General features: G+C 46.0%; 1 protein-coding gene across 1 annotated transcript in view; it reads right to left on the bottom strand.

Moving 5' to 3' along the window:
- The window catches only part of CTDSPL2 (CTD small phosphatase like 2), a 76,348-nt gene extending 57,717 nt beyond the window's left edge, over positions 1 to 18,631 (bottom strand). Inside the window, exon 1 of the mRNA XM_068274982.1 lies at positions 18,454 to 18,631. The gene's annotated coding sequence lies outside the window, so the exon portion shown is untranslated. The remainder of the gene's footprint in view (positions 1 to 18,453) is intronic.
- Between the last annotated feature and the right edge of the window lie 307 nt (positions 18,632 to 18,938).

Raw genomic sequence — 18,938 nt, 5'->3', positions numbered from 1 at the left:
ACTGTAAAACTTTATTTATCTTAGGAAATAGTTCACGCCCCTTCCTTCCCCAACAGGCTTAAAAGTATCAACAAGAACTAAAGTTTTCCCAACATGTAATTTACTATGTACTGGCTTATATACACCTCTAAGGCCCCATCTACACAATATGATTCTTTGTGCGATTCAATTATGATTCTATTTACGATCTGATAAAATCAGACATGCCCGATTCAACTCAATTCGATTTGCCATTGTTTTGCAATGGCAAATCGAATTGAATCCCGACCGGACATGTCAGATTTAATCAGATCGTAAATAGAACCGTAGTCGAATCGCACAAAGAATCGTATCGTGTAGATTGAGCTTAACATACCTCGGAATTGTACAAATATTTTACGAGCATGTTACATGGAAAATTGAGCATTGCTGGCTTTAATTGGCTCGATTTTCTTCCTTTCCTGTGTCATAAGGGGCCCACACACTGGTCGATTTTAGCCATCGATCGATTCTATGGAATCGATTGGAAATTCTATCACATCTATTGATTGATCGATTTTCGGCTGATTTCGATCGATTTGATCTGACAGGATGGAAAATCCAGGTCCATCTGCTGCTAGGAGCAGAGCGATAGCCCATAGAGTTGCATTGGATCTAATGGTCCAATAACGCGTTTAGATTGATTTCCAATAGATTAATTCAGAAATCTATTGGAAATCTGTTCCCAGGGTGTGGTACACCAGGGCCGTGGAGTCGGAATCGAGGAGTCCGAGCAGTTTTTGGGTACCTGGAGTCAGGGGGAAAAAAATGCACCGACTCCTAATGAATTTAAACTAATTACAATAGAAAATATGATAAAATGTTCTATTTCTCAGACAATAGTCATCATAAATAATTTATATATACACACAGTAATAGCTCTGCTTAGTCCAATCAAAAAATAAATAGTTACTTGTGCTGCTTCAATAAAGCAGTCCCTGTATTTTTAAAGTGAGATATACATATCTGATTGTGACTGTACAGTATATATGATGTGTACACAGGAATCTCATATATACTAAACAACATCTATGCTGTAAGAATAAAGCCTGATGTGTAGCCGTGTCACTAATAGAGATGGTCAATGAGATGGAAATAAATTCTGCGCTGATGCTGGTTTTTGCAAATTTATGCACTCCCGAGTCCCTTTGCTAATGAAATCAAATAGCCCCCTTCAGGCTAATCAGTCCCTCGCTGTCCTCCTCCGCCACCTGGATCTTCTGCCATGAGTCCCGGTAATTCAGCCAGTCAGCACAGTCCAGCCGTGTGCTGCTCCCACAGCCAGGAGGATTCTGCACCGGCGAAATAGTGCTGCGCAGGTGTAGAGTGTGTGCACGCGCACTATGCCAGACTGGCTCAAGTACTTGGACCCATAGCAGAAGATCCAGGTCGAGGAGGACGAGGACAGTGAGGGACTGATTAGCCTGAAGGGGGCTGGGGGAAGCCCCATGTATGTATAAGACTTTAATTTCATCTGTCTCAGGATTACTTTGTTACACAGTAGTACTATACTCTACATATGCACTCCTCACAGAGCTGCAGGGAATCCACTGAGAATGTTGTGCACATTGAACACAGAGGTGTTGTCCATCGCCCATAAACCTGGTTCAGATTGTACCTGAAGAATGTGTAATATAGGAAGAATTGCCTCATTCTCCTGCAAAGTACCTGCACATCACTCTGAGGCCTGGATCCCACAATAAAACGCTAATTGCAATCACTAGCATTTTGTATGAGCGGTTTGTAAGCGATTTCATGAGCGATTGCGGTAGCGTTTTTAACAAAAAGTGACAGCGTTTTGCCAGCGATTGTGTAGCGATTAGCATTTTAAATTCGGATTGGTCCTTTCAATTACTTTTGTTACAGTGTGCAGTCATGCAAAAACGCTAGCAAAATCGCTCTGTGCAAGTTTTGATGAGCGTTTATGCTCATCGCTAGTGGTTTGAATCGCTCCCTAAACGCTCAGAAAAAATCGCTCTAGTGGGTTCCAGCCCTAACATGCCCCCACAGTTACATTGCCTAGGGCCTGATAGATGTTCTTTGTTCCTGTCTGTACCTTCTACAAGTACTCTTACCAAGGACTAATTTTAGTCTATGACTTAGGCCCGATGCACACCAAAACCCGCTAGCAGATCCGCAAAATGCTAGCAGATTTTGAAACGCTTTTTCTTATTTTTCTATGGTGTTTTGCTAGCGTTTTGCGGATTGCTGCAGCGGATTTCAGTATAGTACATTTCATATATTGTTACAGTAAAGCTGTTACTGAACAGCTTCTGTAACAAAAACGCCGGCAAAACCGCTCTGAACAGGCGTTTTTCCTATACTTAACATTGAGGCAGAAACGCATCCGAAATCCAAAAAATGCTTCACCCAGGCATTTTTAGTTTCTGCAAAATGCCTCCCGCTCTGGTGTGCACCACCCCATTGAGATACATTGACCAGGTGGATCCGCAGCCGCAAGCGGCTGCAGAAATGCTGAAAAATCTGCTCGGTGTGCACCAGCCCTAACAGAGGCAGAATATCCACCGGATATCCACGTAACTGGTATTGTTTAAAAGGGAATAAATATGGCAGCCTCCATATCCCTCTCACTTCAGTTCTTTTAAAATTCCTAAGCGTTAGCAGTTAAGAGATGCATTTCATGTTACATACTTTCAATCAACAAGATTGTAATATGCAAATTAGAGGAGGCGGTGGAATCCTAACCTGAGGAGACGGAGTCTGGATTTTTATACCGACTCCACAGCCCTGTGGCACACACACATCAGATAGATTCCTGTCAGATTCCTGCAAATCTATAAGTGTATGGCCACCTATACAAAATGTGTTTTTTAGGCCATTTTTTTGCTCATCACTGTTCAATAGCTTATTGACATTGATCCAAGCAGAAATGGGCTGATGTTATCTCATTCCCACCTCTGGCTTCAGGTCACAAATAAAATTTCTTATAAGCCCTTTAGCGGAAGCACTTTGTAACAATAACCATAAAAACATAATAAAGGGCCCAAATAAAGCCTTTGGCCCGGTGCACACCAAAAATCTCTAGCAGATCTGCAAAACGCTAGAGGCTTTTGAAGCAGATTTTCTGAGCGATTCTAAGCATGTTTAGAGAGATTTTCTAAACATGCCTGGCGTTTCTTGGAGCGTTTTGTGTAGCAGATTTCATATAATACAGTAAAGCTGTTACTGAACAGCTACTGTAACAAAGACTCTTGGAAAACCGCTCTGATCTAGCGTTTTTCAGAGCGGTTTGAGCTTTTCCTATACTTTACATTGAGGCAGAAACGCATCTGCAAACCGCAAAAATGCTGCAGGAGCCACGTTTGTGGTTTGCTAAAACCGGTGTGCACCATTCCATTGAGATACATTAGCCAAGCGTATTCACAAGCGGCATCGGTTTTGAAAACGCTACCAAAAACGCTTGGTGTGCACCAGGCCTAAATCATGACAATCTGCTTCAGCTGAAAATCCTGTTTTAGGGCCCATTCACACTTGCAAACTAACGATTTGCAGTAGCATTTTGCATTGGCGATTTTCCAGCGATCGCTCAAAAATCGCTAAAAAGCACTGCATGCGATGCGTTTGCCGATAATCGTAAGTCGCTGGCAATTACTGCCGTATACTTTTAATTGCACTAGCGCTTTAAAAAGCACTAGAGATTGCCGGCCATTAGCGGTAAATGCCCGCTAATCGCCCAAAATGAATGGGCCCTTAAAGAGAACCAGAGACGAAGCACCCTCATGTATTTTACCATATTCTCAATGGGAACATGACAGTAAACACCTACTCTGCTCTTGGTTTCATTCTGCTCTACTAAATCTGCCTGTTATCAGCCCTGATAAGAATCCCCGACTGAGCATTCAGTCTAGCTTTGCCTGGAATGATTATAGCCGAGTCAGTCTTCTGTGATGTCTTCAAGCACAAGTCTGCCCCCTTGTGGCTCTGATTTCCTGCTATTTATCCTCAAAGCAGGAAAGCTGGGGCAGGCTTGGGCTTGAACAGACATCACAGAAGACCGACTCAGCTGTAATCATTCCGGTGAAAGCTAGACTGAATGCTCAGTCGGGGATTCTTATCAGGGCTGATAACAGGCAGATTTAGCAGAGAAGAATGAAACCGAGAACAGGGTAGGTGTTTTCTCCAATGTTCCCAATGATATATATGGTAAAATACATGAGGGTGCTTCGTCTCTGGTTCACTTTAAAATTACACTAGTGACAGTTCTTCTGAATGAATTACCATCAAGCTTCTTCTGTTCCAGAATATAAGCATCAGGCTGCTTTTGCACTTGGTGCAGTGTGATTTTGTATGCTTTGCACCGCACCTGAAAAAGTCACAGTGTGCGATATAGTCGCAGCACAATCAAGTTAAAACAAATCAGTGAGGCATACTTTCCATTGAAAATATGGCTCACTTCTGGGATATACGTGCAAATTGTCCATGCATGCACTGTGCTGACCTCCTCCAAGGTAGCCTTCCAGTCCTATATCCCTAGGCAATCATGAAGAGGGATGGGCTTTAGATGTATAGCAAACAACTGGCCACACAGCAAAACGTTATCGCAGTAAAGGTGGCCATACACTGGTCGATTTGCCATCAGATCGACCGACAGATCCCTCTCTGATCGAATCTGATAAACAGATTGTGGATCGATTCCTGCATGAAATCGATTCACCATCTGTGCAGCTGCCGCCGCTACATACACATGCTAATCTTTCAGTACCTTATTTGAAATAAATTGCTTGTGATCTTTCCAAACAATGTAAACAGTATACAGGTGTATCCCAAAGCCAGGGGTCTCCATTCCAGGGGTCTGCCAAGTTAGATAGTACTAACCCACCTGTCATTGCAAGCTGCAGCAGTCTGATGCTAGGTACACACTATGAGATTTTCTGGCAGATCGATTATTGCCAACATTTCTGAGCATTTTCCGATTGATTTCCTATTGAAGTGAACGGAAAACAGTCGAAAATTGATCAGAAATCGATCGTAAATCAGACCGGATGTTGGAAATAATTGATCTCACAGTAAATCTGCCAGAAAATCTCATAGGCCTAGTGCACACCGAGCGGTTTTGGTAGCGTTTTTAGAACCGCTTGCGGCTGAGGAAACGCTTGGGTAATGTATTTCAATGGGCTGGTGCACACCAGAGCGGGGGGTGTTTTGCTGAAACGCATACTCCCGGGCTGCAGCATTTTTTGGATTTCAGAGGCGTTTCTGCCTCCAATGTTAAGTACTAAATATTAAGTATTAATCATGTGAAACCTGTGTAATGGAGCGCACACACAGCCCAGAGTAGACGCAGTGGACAGCGTGCTTCTTAGCCCATAGCTATGCGCCACCAGAAGTGAAGAGACGAAGATTTATATCCAGGTCAAGGGTCAAGCAAGTTGCTGGGACACCGGCATGAATCTTCCACCAACCGCAGCAGACGGAGGGGGCAGGAGGTCACAGTATGTCATTTTAACCCCCTACACACTGGATCTTTCTGTTTGTTCAGCTGTGGTATCCTTTAAGTAAGAACACAACACTGACAAGCTTATTCAATAAAATTACGTACAAAGAGCAGAACACTAAATGCAAACTGCAGTACACATAGGCCCATATGCGATTCACGTTTCCTCCTTTTCTCCTAAGATTTTTCCTAGGTCATATTTTCTAACTTGTCAATAAAATGCCTTTTGAACCACCAGCAAGGAAGAAAATACCCGTATATACTCGCATATAAGCCGACCCGTGTATGAGCCGAGGTACCCACTTTTCCCTCATAAACCAGGAAAAAGTGATTGACTCGCATATAAGCCCCCTACCCAGTATAGCCCCCTCAACAGTAGCTTGATGTGCCCCCAGTGCAAGTCCGCCCATCTCCCCATAGCCAGATGTGTTACAAGAATGATAAAGCTGTGTCCCTGTTCAATGCACCGCTAACACGTTGCTGGCATGCTCCGCTCCACAAGCCAGGAGAAGCAGGTAGTCTTGAGCAGCGCACACTGCACACCATGTTGCAGGGGATGGGGAGCACAGAAACAGCAGGGAGCCAGCTGGCAAGAGCAGGATCACTAGTGCACAATCCTTATGCTCCTCTGCCAGTAACAAAAACTGCTCCACCATCAATTCTGCTCCACTGACTCGCATATAAGCCGAAGGGGTAACTTTTCAGCACATTTTTTGTGCTGAAAAATTAGGCTTATATGCGAGTATATACAGTACTCAATTTTGACAGCACATTTTCATCTACTTTTTTGTATATTTTCAGTTGCCAAGTGCTGAAAAGTTATTTTAAATCTAAAGATGAAAAATTATCTCGTAGAAGAAAACTCAGGAGAAAAAAAAATTGCACATGGCCCATTGCAACTAAAAACCCATCACTTACCAGTGTGACCACAGTAATGTATACTGTATGTAGAATAGTAACCACGGTTTACTACAGATTGTACATGGTGCTATGCTACTTGTACTGTTTACAAAACTAGGCTAAAAAGGAAATCCCCAATGACTGTTTAGTTTTATACTTTCTCCCAACTAAAAGAAGTACCTATGTCTCCAGTAATCATTAGCACTCAGTCAGAGAGGCAGAGCTGTGTTACCACAACACAACTAAAGGCCAACTAAACTCAAAACTGAACAAGCAAAATCTTGAACGCAATACTGAACAGTGTAGATCAAGAGAATAGTTTCAATCAGGTCAAATCCCAAGAGCTAATGATAACTGGCTTCTAAAGGTGGCCATCCATACATCTAATGACGTATGGGCAGATCAACCAGGAGACAGATCTGTTGCCTGCCCACACCCTGCAGGTCGATTCCTGATAGATTTCATATTGAAATCCATCTGGAATCGGCCTAGCAACCAATTGGCCACCCCCTAATCGTAACATGGGCACTACTTTGAAAATCAGTTTTCTTTCAGGTATAACTGAGAGCAACTGATTAAGTGTAAAGGGGGCCTACGGAGTCAGCATCATTTTGGGTACTTGGAGTTGGTGGCTTCATAAACTGAAGAGTCGGAGTCTGAGTTGGACAGTTTTTGTACCGACTTCACAGCACTGGTTGTAAAGTCATAACGCAGGTTAACGAACTACAATGTTAACTATGTGACATTCACAGTGCAACGTTAACATCGCATTGTAAATGTTGCGTTATGATACTCACTGCTTGCAGTGTGTTACCTCTAAATGCAGACAAACTGATACAGAGAGGCATACTTTTCATTGCCTGCCCTGTATACTCCACTGTATCTACTGTATGCCACGGTAAAGCGTTCATGTGCGTTACCACCTTTTTTTTGCTTTGCGTTGTAATGCTGCGTCGCCCTAAAATAGGTTTCCTATGTAGCTACTTCTTATGGTAGGTAATCTGATTACAGTACTAGTGCAGGGGCAAAGCTTCAGCAGGACAGCCAGGCAATTTGCATTGTATTAAAAGGAAATAAATATTGCAGTCTCCATATCCCGCACTTCAGGTGTCCATTAAATGATCTTTTGCCACACAAGGCAAATAACATTTATATTGTGCTTTTATCCTGGTGGACTCAAAGCGCGCTCAGTAGGCAGTGACAGTGTTACTAGTCTAGCCCAAGGATTCCTTACTGAATAGGTGCTGGCTTACTGAACCGGAAGAGCCAAGATTCGAACCCAGGTCACCTATGTAAAAGGCAGAGCCCTTAAAGTGTACCTGAACCCTATGGGCCCGTTCTTACTTGGGCGATTTGCACTAATCGCCGCAAATCGCGAAACACAAACACGTCGCCTGCACCATTTTCAGGCGATTTCCCAGCGCTCGCGTTTCAGTGCTATAGAAGCGCTAAACGCGATCGCGGAAAAATCGCAGCAGTGTTCAGTGATTTTTCCGCTGAAAAATCACTCACGCAAAATGCCGGCAAAAATCGCAGGCGTTTCGCGTTTCTAAGTGTTAATGGGCCCTTAGAGAGTTCAGCCTGTCTACTTCCCCCTCATTTGTGTCTAATCACTAGTTGTAATTTGATCCCTGCCCTGGGTCACATGACTGCCATGGCAGATAAGCCCATTTGAAAGCACAGGCTGTAAATAATATGTCTGCTTCCATGAATCAGGAAGTAGAAACAGTGCAGATTTATTTTAGGATTTGTATCAGCTGTAACAAAGAAATGTTTTTTATTTAAAGGTTATTATGCTGTTGTGTATCTATTAGAGCAGAGAGGAGTTCTGAGTTCAGGTCCGCTTTAACCAGTACACTATCCAGCCATGCAGCTCATTTTCTCAGCTGAGCGACAAATGGGACCATATGCAATAAACTTTTTCATCTTCAAATTTTTCAGCACTTTGCAATGGAAAAAGTACCACAAATTAGGCGAAAAAGCACTATCAAAATTATTGAGTCATTTTTTGCTTGCTGGTGCTGTTAAAAGGCATTTTATTGACAGGTTTGAAAGTATCACCTAGGACAGTGATGGCTAACCTTGGCACTCCAGCTGTGGTGGAACTACAAGTCCCATGAGGCATTGCAATACTCTGACAGCTCTAAGCATAACTCGGGGAGGCAGAGGCATGATGGGATTTGTAGTTTTGTCACAGCTGGAGTGCCAAGGTTAGCCATCACTGACCCAGGAGAAAACTAAGGACAAAAAGTCAATTGCATATGAGACATGGGCTTCAATTCATCAAGCATTACCGCATTCGGTAATGCTGAAAACAGCTGACTTAACGAAGCACTTTAGAAAATGTTAATTCATCAAAGCTGTTACCGAATGAGAAGCTGAAATGACACAGCAATGAGATAAATTACCGACATGTGCTCAACAAATGTTAATTCATCAAGGTTCCCACATTCGCTAACACATTCGGTGTTTATCTCAAGCTCTCCCCTGTCGTTACAGGCTTCGAAAGCCTTCTGTGTGAATGTTTTCATGATTAGCAGGAGCAGGCAGCCAATAGAAACAGCCCCTGTTCTCCTGCAAGTGCCGCTGATAGGTCACACAGGCTTCTCCACACAAGCTTTCAGACCCCCCAAGCAGTGAGCAGAGAGAAGGGGTCAAAATATATCCCCAGATTCCCTTCGGTGGTGTAACCCTTTCAGGCCCTGTTTGATAATGCAAAGATGCTGGTGGTGAAATCGCCAAGCATGGCATTTGTAATGTCTCCAGGAAGTTCATCTACGTTGTGGCAAATAAATAAAATGTTAAGAAAGACTGATGGACAGATTCAGAGCAGCAGAGGCAGTATAAATAACAGTAACTATAACACCTTTACATGTAAAGGGATGTCTGGATGCCTTCTATTGTTATCAGCTTGTAACAACACACGGACATTCCAAGCTGCTCTGCACCACTCTGCTGTTATCGAACAGCCTTTGATGAATTGAAGCCTAGTAGTTCGTTAACTTAACGAACCTCTACCACACATGGGAAAATATTGATGAATTAGCACAGTGAAGTGTAAAATACCGAATGCGGTATTTTAAGGACTGGGGTTTTGTTATCGAACACCCTTTGATGAATTGAAGCCATGCTGTCCTATGGAAAGGGGATAAACAGGTGGCATCTTGCTATGGAAAATGCACAAGTATTCGGAAAAATAAAAATACCAATACACGCCAAACCCGTTTTGGCAACAGAAGTCTAACCACTATACACAGCTTTATGCTACAGGCTTCACTGGAGGCCTACAGACCGCACTAATTACTTGTAAGTGTGCAGCTGCTCAGTCACCAAACGCTGCCCTGCTTGCATCTGCTGAAATACTGTGAGGAAAAGTGTTCCGGATAGGCAAAATAACAAAACTTCCTTTGATCAACAAAAGCATCTCACACATGCTGTATGTAAACTGTGTATTTAGCGGCTTGACAGTGTTTCAGTTGTGTCATCACAGCAAGAACCAAGATGGTTTAGTTTATTTAAAAAGGAAACATGTTTCTACTGTGTACACATAACTACAGTTCCATAACAGTTATTCACTACTAATCAGCAACCACAACAAGATTTTTTTTGTCAGTATATTATAATCATGCAGACACTCACTACTGTATATTATACAGTATAAACTACACATCCACTTCCAGTGTTTATATAGAATACAACAATACATACTAAAAAGTAAAGGATCAGGATTAAAACAAAAACTGGGCTTTTAGTGTACGCTACAAAGCAGGGATTCGATCTTCCTGCTAACCACGGATATCTACCCATCAAGTGCACTGTAAAACTCAATCTACACGTTACAATTTCCCGTGCGATCGATCGAATTCAATTGGATCGATTAAAACCGACATGTTTGATCGGGACTCGATCGATAGTGTGGTTGATTTTGCATTGATAACTAACCAAAATCGATCACACTATCAATCGAGACGATCGGACATGTCAGATTTAATTGATCCAATCGAATTTGATCAATTGCACAGGAAATTGTAAAGTGTAGATGGGGCTTTAGAACCTCTGCTTATCAATTCTGCTGCCCCTACATTAGACAGACAAATGGAATAGCGGACGGGGGTTTCCAACGTATGCTGTAACCGCTGCGCACCTGATTGAGCATGTCAGCGCAAGATTTTCCAGCATGCCACTTGCTGCCAATACATGTCACCGGTTTCAGTCCAAAACAGGACGCAATGGCTATCATTCCTAAACTTGCTGGCGGTAAGGAGAAGCCGTGCGGGAGAATACCGCCGTCGGTAGTTTAGCCTTCTGGGTGGTCATTCATAAAAATTGTGCCGGGTGCGATAGCAGTGCGGAGGTTTTCTGGAGAATGGTGTCGGTAGGCTTGCGGAAACAGAAAAGCTGCCCGATTACCTCCGTGCGCTGCTCTCTCTTCTGCTGCTTGGGATGTCTGTCCCACTCACTTACAAGTACTCCGCAAGCTTCCCGCTACATCCAGGGGATCAGTAATCCCTGTCCGCATACCGCTATGCGGTAATGTTTATGAATGGACATTTTGCTACTTTTTCTGGACAACACCGCACAAGGCGGTAAGTTATCACCCTGCACGGGAATGTCAGCTTCGCATGCGGAAAGAGCCTTTATGAAAAGACATTTTGCAATGTGGTCGGTAAAGTCAGCGGTATTAAGCCTTTCCGCATGCGGGAATGCTTTATAAATGATAGCCATTGTCAATTGGGTATGCTTTTGGCGGCACCAATTTTCATCTGATTTGATAAGTGGTCAATCGGCAAAATCTACAGAAGTATGGCCACATTCAGTGTTGGATAGAGTGCGGAACATCGGCTTTACTTTACAGTTAGCAGCAGAGATGAGCTCCGGATGAAATCCAAATGAGTTTCATTCGGATTTAATCCAGATAATTACTGCACCTGATGGGGCGGGTGAGGGAGGGATAACTTACCCAGGCTACAGTCTACTTAAATCCGTCCCACGTTGCGTTCCAATTTGCATTCACGTGACTACCACGCTTCCTCCTTCCGGGTTAAAGAAGGAAGCATGGTAGCCAGGTGACGCGACTTGGAACGCAGCGTGAGACGCGACGTGGGACGGAATACCCATTTGGATTTCATCCGGAGCTCATCCCTGGTTAGCAGATTAAAGGGGTTCTGTAGCATGTTAAAAACAAACTGACACTTACCTGGGGCTTCTATCGTCCCCCTGTAGCCGTCATGTCCCTCACCGTCCTCCTGCGATCCTCCGTTTGCCGCCGCCGGAACCGATCAATTATTCATCTAACAAGACGAATAGTGTGCTCGGGCCGCAGTCGCGTTAGATGAATAATTAGACCGAGACCGGCGGCGTTGAACTGAGGATAGTAGGAGGACGGCGCGGGACATGACAGCTTCAGGGGGCCGATAGAAGCCCCAGGTGTCAGTTTGTTTGCTGTTTTTTTTTTAACATGCCACAGAACCCCTTTAAGTTTATCTTCAGAAGGTGTGACAGCAAAGGCTCTACTCCACTAGAGTGCCATGTCAGTTTCTGAATCGGACACAGCACCATCTACCCATGCATGGCTATTCTAATGCAGATGTGATGTCACCCCCTCCCCTCCCCCCCTCCCCAGCAATTTGGATGCAGCCTACTGATTTCAATAGGCTGCGATTCTGCATCTAGATTAGCATGTGGGGAACTGTCACTAATCTGCTACAGTGGAAACATTGTCATAGGCCCAGTGCACACCGAGCGGTTTTTGGAGCGATCCGCTGGCCGCATCCGCCTATAAAAACGCTTGTCTAATGTATTGCAATGGGATGGTGCACACCGGCGGTTTGCGGTTTTTGCCAAGCCGCAAACGCGCCTCCTGCTGCGCGTTTGCGGATTTCTAAAGTGTTTCATCCTCAATGTAAAGTATAGGAAAAACGCAAACCGCTCTGAAAAACGCTACTTCAGAGCAGTTTGCCAGGCATTTTTGTTACAGTAGCTGTTCAGTAACAGCTTTTACTGTAACAATATGTGTAATCTGCTACACAAAAACGCACCCAAAACCGATAGGTATGTTTAGAAAACCTCTCTAAACATACCTAGAATCGCTCTGAAATCAGCTCCCAAAACCGCTAGCGTATTGCGGATCTGCTAGCGGTTTTGGTGTGCACTGGGCCTTATCCTGGAGGTGGTAAAATTGGCCGATCAAAATTGAAGATGTGTACTGGGCTTTAAGGTGGAAGGTTGAGGTTATGCATCAGGAGAGGGCTTACACCAAAACAAGTTAGGGCACATACAAGCATCCAATTTTGATTGGCAAATTATTAATTTTACCACTTTCATGTAATATGAGGGTCAACAGATTTTAGTTTAACCACTTCAGGACCACAGGCTCTTCTCCCCCTAGTGACCAGGCTATTTTTTTACAATTTTGTGCTCTGCAGCTTTAAAACCTTGCTGCACAGCCATACATCTGAGCACACAAATTAAACCCCCCCCCCCCTCCTTTTCTGCCCACCAACAGAGCTATCTGTTAGTGTGCTCTGAAAGCTGCTGCCATGTTGGTTTGTTTGTTTTATGTGTATTTTCTTTATTCCCCCCCCCCCCCTCTCTCTCTCTCCCTCCCCCTGCCAGCCAAACACAGCGATCAGCTCTCATAGACATCAGCCTATGAAAGCAGATCTCTCTCTGATCCTCTCCAGTGGACAGTCGAGTAACACGGCTGTCCCCAGTACAGCACTGCAGTAGATCGCAGCGCTGTACGATGCAAATAGACACTGTTTTCGCCTTCTAACAGTCTCCTAGCGGCGATCGCCACTGGTAGACTGATGACGGAGTGGAGCATGGCGCAAGCAGAGATTCGTGCGCAATCTCCTGCAAAACCCGCCCCAGGACTTGACACCTTTCGGCGTTAGGCAGTTCAGGGGCTGATACCCCCCCCCAAACGCCAATCAAGGTTAGGCAGTCGAGAGGGGGTTAAAAGTTTTGTTTTTTTGTCAAAAGGGCCAACAGATTTTGAATATTATGAACAGATTACCGGTATGCATGTATGCTCTCATACTACATGAAAGTAAAATTGGCCAATCGAAATTGGATATCATGGTAACATTCAATTTTCACTGATCAATTTAACCACCTCCATGTAGTATGAGAGTTTGCTTACACCATCTGTTCACAGTATTTAAAATGTTGCTTCTCATACTATATGGAGGTGGTAAAATTGGCCAATCAAAATTGAAGGTGTATAGGTTACGGCCAGAACCCGTAGTGTGGCCACTTCGCGTTCTGGCCAGCCACTTCGGGTTCTGGCTGGCCAATGTGCGAAGTGGCCGCAGCGCAGTGGCCAATGTTAGAAATGTAATGTTTACGCCGTGTCGCTGCGGCCAAATTGATGACAACTTTCTTAATTTAATGAAATATAGCCGGCGGCAATGTAATAGAGGAAGCCGCCGGCTTTCGCACTGCCTCTCTCCTCTCCCCTGCCCCCCTCTCCCCGCCACTCCCATACAATATACGTAGCAGCCGGCGGGGACATGCAGCCGGAGTCGTTCATCGCAGCAGAGCGAGGAGGCTGCAGACATTGCTTCTGCCAGCATCCGCTCTGCAGGAACGGCAGGATTCCCCTGCCGCGACGAACGACTCTCGGGACACGCGTGTCCCCGCCGGCTGCTGCGTATATTGTATGGGAGGCGGGGGGGGGGGGAAATCGGGGAGAGGAGAAAGGCAGTGCGAAAGCCGGCGGCTTCCTCTATTACATTGCCGCCGGCTATATTTCATTAAATTAAGCACGTTGTCATGAATTTGGCCGCAGCGACACGGCGTAAACATAACATTTCTAACATCGGCCGCTGCGCTGCGACCACTTCGCACATTGGCCGGCCAGAACCCGAAGTGGCCGGCCAGAACTAGAAGTGGCCACACTTCGGGTTCTGGTCGTAACATATACAAGGCATTTGGGTCTCGATAACATCACAATTGTAATAACATTACTGGAAATTAGGCGTCAGGACAGCAGCAACTTTTCTGCATCTGTTGCATCACAATGGACAATATAATTGAATCTTAATCATATTGTAATGGGACATTCACATCTAGGCACTAGTCTACTTTAGGGGACCCAGTAGGAAACCTCATAGAAAAATGCAGCCAGCGCTATTTGGTAAATGGCACCCTCCCGAACTGCTAGGTTTTCAATAGGTTGTAGTAAACTACGCCCATACTATTTGGCCAATCACAATGCTTTGCTCTATAAGAGGGTGCTGTGATTGGACAACTGTTCCCTATCAGGTTTCCTGCCAGGTCCACTAAAGTAGACTAATACCCACATCTACGGGTCAGTGATGCAGTGGAGCGGATTCCGATAAAATGAGAACTTTGTGCAATAATAGGTTGACACGCATGTTTACAATTGTTTCCATCTGTGTGCTTCTCTCCGCTTTTTTATCAACACATCAATGTTAGGCCTCATTCACATCATACTCGCTTCCATGCGCATTTGGAAGCGCGTATGATGTGCTGAAATGCAAGAACGGCAGAAGGGCATAGACAGTCCTACCGTTCACATCTACTGCGCTGCGCAGCAGTACGATGCGCTAGGAAGCGCTTGCGTACTGCTGCCTGCATTTTGCCCGGAAGCGCAGAGCTTATCCCATCACTGTCAATAAATGGGATCAGCAGCGCAGTGGCACAGATGGAGTGCGATTGTATGCGTTGCGTTTGGATTGGACAGGCATCTGCGCTAGCTAGATGTGAACGAGGCCTTACAGATTTATACATGTTGCTGAAAAGCGGACAGAAGCGCACAGATGGAAACAAGGCCTAAGGTGTACCTGAGACGGGGACACAAGATGACCTTTACTTACCTGGAGCTTTTTCCAGCTGCCCTTAGTCTGCCAGGTCCTTCGGTGTTCTCCAGATCACCTGTTGCACTGCTGTCAGTTAGATTTAAGTCCAGAACCGGCTAAGTTGTGAGCTACTGCCCATGTGATGTCCCAGCTCTCATGGCCGGGAGCATTCTGTATGCACAATCAAGGATGTGCGCTGCCGGGACACCACATGCACAGTAACCCCTGCCGGGCTGCGGAATCTAATCTGGCTGACAGCAGAGTTGAGTTGACCCTGAGGACAGCAAGAGACCCGACAGACTACAAGGGGCTGGAAGAAGTCCCAGGTAAGTAAAGGTCATCTTTTTCCCCTCCGTTTCACGTTTACTTTAAAAATGAAGCATACATCTATATACTGAATGGGCAATGCGACTTTTCCCCAGGGTTGTGATCCTGTTTTTCAGGATGCCCAATGCAACGTCCAGTGTTCTCCCCAGAATTTTTTTCCAGCCGGGTGGCATGAAAAAGTAGGCGGGTGGCATGAAAAAGTAGCCGGGTGGGGTGAGATGAAAATGCAGGGCAACTCTGCTTACAGCATAGGAGGAGGTGAAGAGGTGAGCCGATGACAGCCGGGTGGTCACCAAATCTAGCCGGGTGGAGCACCCGGCTAAAAGAGCCTGGGGAGAACACTGAACGTCCATTGTGGGAAGTTTAGGCTTACTTAAAAAGAAACCTGAAGTGAGAGGTATACTATGGAGGCTGCCATATTGGTTTCCCTTTAATGGTGGATACACACCATGCGTTTCCGCGTTCGATGCGTCCGTCGATACGCATCGAATCGATTATTTCCGACATGTCCGATTCAAGCTTCGATGGATCGTTAGGTCGATTTGCCATACTTTACATGGCAATCGACCTAAAAATCATCGAAATTCGTTCGGAAATCGAATCGACGGACGCATTCGACGCGGAAACGCATGGTGTGTATCCAGCTTAATGGAAACCTGTAATGTGCCCCCCCCCCAAAAAAAAAGTTTCACTTACCTGGGGCTTCTGCCAGCCCCCATGCCACCTCTGAACAATCACCTGCCGTGGCAGTTTCGTTACCGTCAACTTGCAAATCAACAGCCACTGCGCGGCCCTCATTTGCGCTTGCATCGTTGGAAGCGTCCTGCACAATACGAGAAAACATACTGCGCAGGACACTCCTGGCGAAGGGAACGATGATGCAGTGGTCGGCGACTTATGGTAAAGCAGCCACAACGGGGTTTCTGGAGAATCGTTCAGAGATGGCACAGGAAGGCTGCAGGGGGCTGGCAGAAGCCCCAGGTAAATGAAACTTTTGGGGGGGGGGGGCACACATTACAGGTTTCCATTAAATAATTCAAGTAGCCTGGCAGTCCTGCTTCAGTAAGGTCTGGATTAAACACCTGCTAATGTTTTCAGATTTTTGTCAGAAACCTCTGTTCTGCATGCATATTCAGAGACTAAGGCTAAAGTATTAGGCCTAGTGCACACCAGAGCGGTTCGGCAGCGTTTTCAGATCCGATTGCAGATGTGGAAACGCTTGGGTAATGTATTTCAATGGGCTGGTGCACACCAGAGCGGGAGGCGTTTTGCAGAAACGCATACTCCCGGGGTGAGGCATTTTTTGGATTGCGGAGGCGTTTCTGCCTCCAATGTTAGGTATAGGAAAACCGCAAACCGATCTGAAAAACAGCAGTTCAGAGCGGTTTTGCAGGTGTTTTTGTTACAGAAGCTGTTCAGTAACAGCTTTACTGTAACAATATATGAAATCTACTACACCAAAAACACTTCACAAAACGCTAGCTGAAACGTTACAGAAAAATAAGAAATAATGTTTCAAAATCTGCTAGCATTTTGCGGATCTGCTAGCGGTTTTTGGTGTGCACCAGGCCTTAGAGCCCATTTCCACTGGGAGCCACAGCTGTTTCCAATTCCTACACAGCTCCCATTCTGTTGCGTTGCTGCAGCCTATATTGGCTGTGTGGTACATACATCTGCAATATGCTGTCCAGATTCGCATTGAAGGACACAAGCCATGCTACAGATAAGCAGTTTCCTTGAGCAGCTAATGGAAACAGGCTCTTAAAAGCAGAGGATCAGGACTGTCAGGCAACTAGAATTCTTTAAAAGAAAACAAATATGGCAGCCTCCATATAACTCCCTTTTAAAAGGGACACAAGTAAAGTGATGGGAGGTTAGACATCAGAAATGGGTTCGCATTTATGGAGAAGATCACGGTTGAGGCATCAGAAAGAGGTCAACATTAAAGGGAACCTGAGATTGGGGGGGAAATGAGCAATAAAATATACTACATACCTGGGGCTTTCTCTAGCCCCCTCCAGCCCGATCGCTCCCACAGCATCCTCTTCTCCCTCTGCCTGCAATTGGCACCAGAAAGTACTCCGGTCCATGGCCAACTGTGCATGCCCAGCCGTGCATGCTCCCACTGAGTTCACGACACATGAAGGGTTCTGCACCTGCGCAAACATACAATGCTCCCAGCAACAGGAGCGAGACGGGAGTGCGCCTGGCCGGACTGTGCATGTGCCGACTGATGGATTTTCTGGGGCCCAACTGCAGGCGATTGGAAGGGGAGAAGATGACGCCGTGGGAGCGATCAGGCCGAAAGAAGCCCCAGGTACGTATACTTTATTGCCAATCACCCATCTCAGGTACACTTTATGAAAAAGAGGTTAGAGGTCAGAATGGGGCAGCAGGTTTTCACAGATCTGAATGCAACATTTTGCTACCACAAATAAAGGGCAGTAAGGCTTTCACCACTGACCCTTCCTAAGTTTGTGCAGAGCCAGGTAGCAGTGTGACTCCAGAGAGCGCAGGCTGTGTGTATGACAAGCAGCAGCACAATGAGCAGAGAGCTCCATGCCTAGCGGGGGGGAGGGAATGAATCACCTGGCCACCTGCACAGCGGAGAATGGAGCCATGCTGGGACTTGTGCTCCCTCTGGTCATGTAGAAGTTACACACAGGTGGCTGCAGCACGTAGCGCAGCGCCAGCACACATATACACATATCTATACTGTACACACAGCACGGCGCTCCGGGGATGAACATGTTTACATACACACTGCTGTGTGCGCACACGGCCCCGTCTCCCCGCCTCCCTCCGCACGTGTGTACGGGAAGGGATCGCGGCTCACACGCACTACCAGATCCCCGCCGGGCCTCACTCCCCCCCGGAGGCCTTTCCCCCCATCCTCGGCATAGATTTTCTTCGGAGGCGGATCGTTACCTGTATTGCCCCGGCGAGGTCCGGGTGGGTAGCGGAGGGATCGGTGAGCTTTTCTCCGCTCTCCCGGCTCCGTTATCCTCGGTATCTCCGGGCCGCAGCAGCTAAATCCCGGTCGCCATTTCCCGCCGACCGAGGGAGCGCAGGACCCGGATACAGCGCAGTGCGCATGCGCGGCTGGAGAGACACAGAGGAGGGAGGAGTGGAAGGAGATGCCGAGTAGAGATGGGAAGTTCGGATCTTTTCAATGATCCGGATGATTCGAATCGGATCATTGAAGAGATCCGGATCTTTGATCCGAATCTCGGATCATTTTACTACCGGAAGCATTCGGGGGTGAAATGAACAGCAGGACAGGTCTGTGGACAGGAGAAGGGGCGGGAGTGGACACACAGAGAAGGGGAGAAGATGGACAGAGGGCAGGGAGTGGACAGAGAAGGGAGGAGGGACGAGCAGAGAGCAGAAATGTTTGCACGTAATACCCACAT

Source organism: Hyperolius riggenbachi, chromosome 3, assembly GCF_040937935.1.
Source record: "Hyperolius riggenbachi isolate aHypRig1 chromosome 3, aHypRig1.pri, whole genome shotgun sequence".
NCBI classification, from domain to species: Eukaryota; Metazoa; Chordata; class Amphibia; order Anura; family Hyperoliidae; genus Hyperolius; species Hyperolius riggenbachi.
Note: the sequence above shows the minus strand (reverse complement) of the source record. Positions and strands in the feature narration are given on the sequence as shown.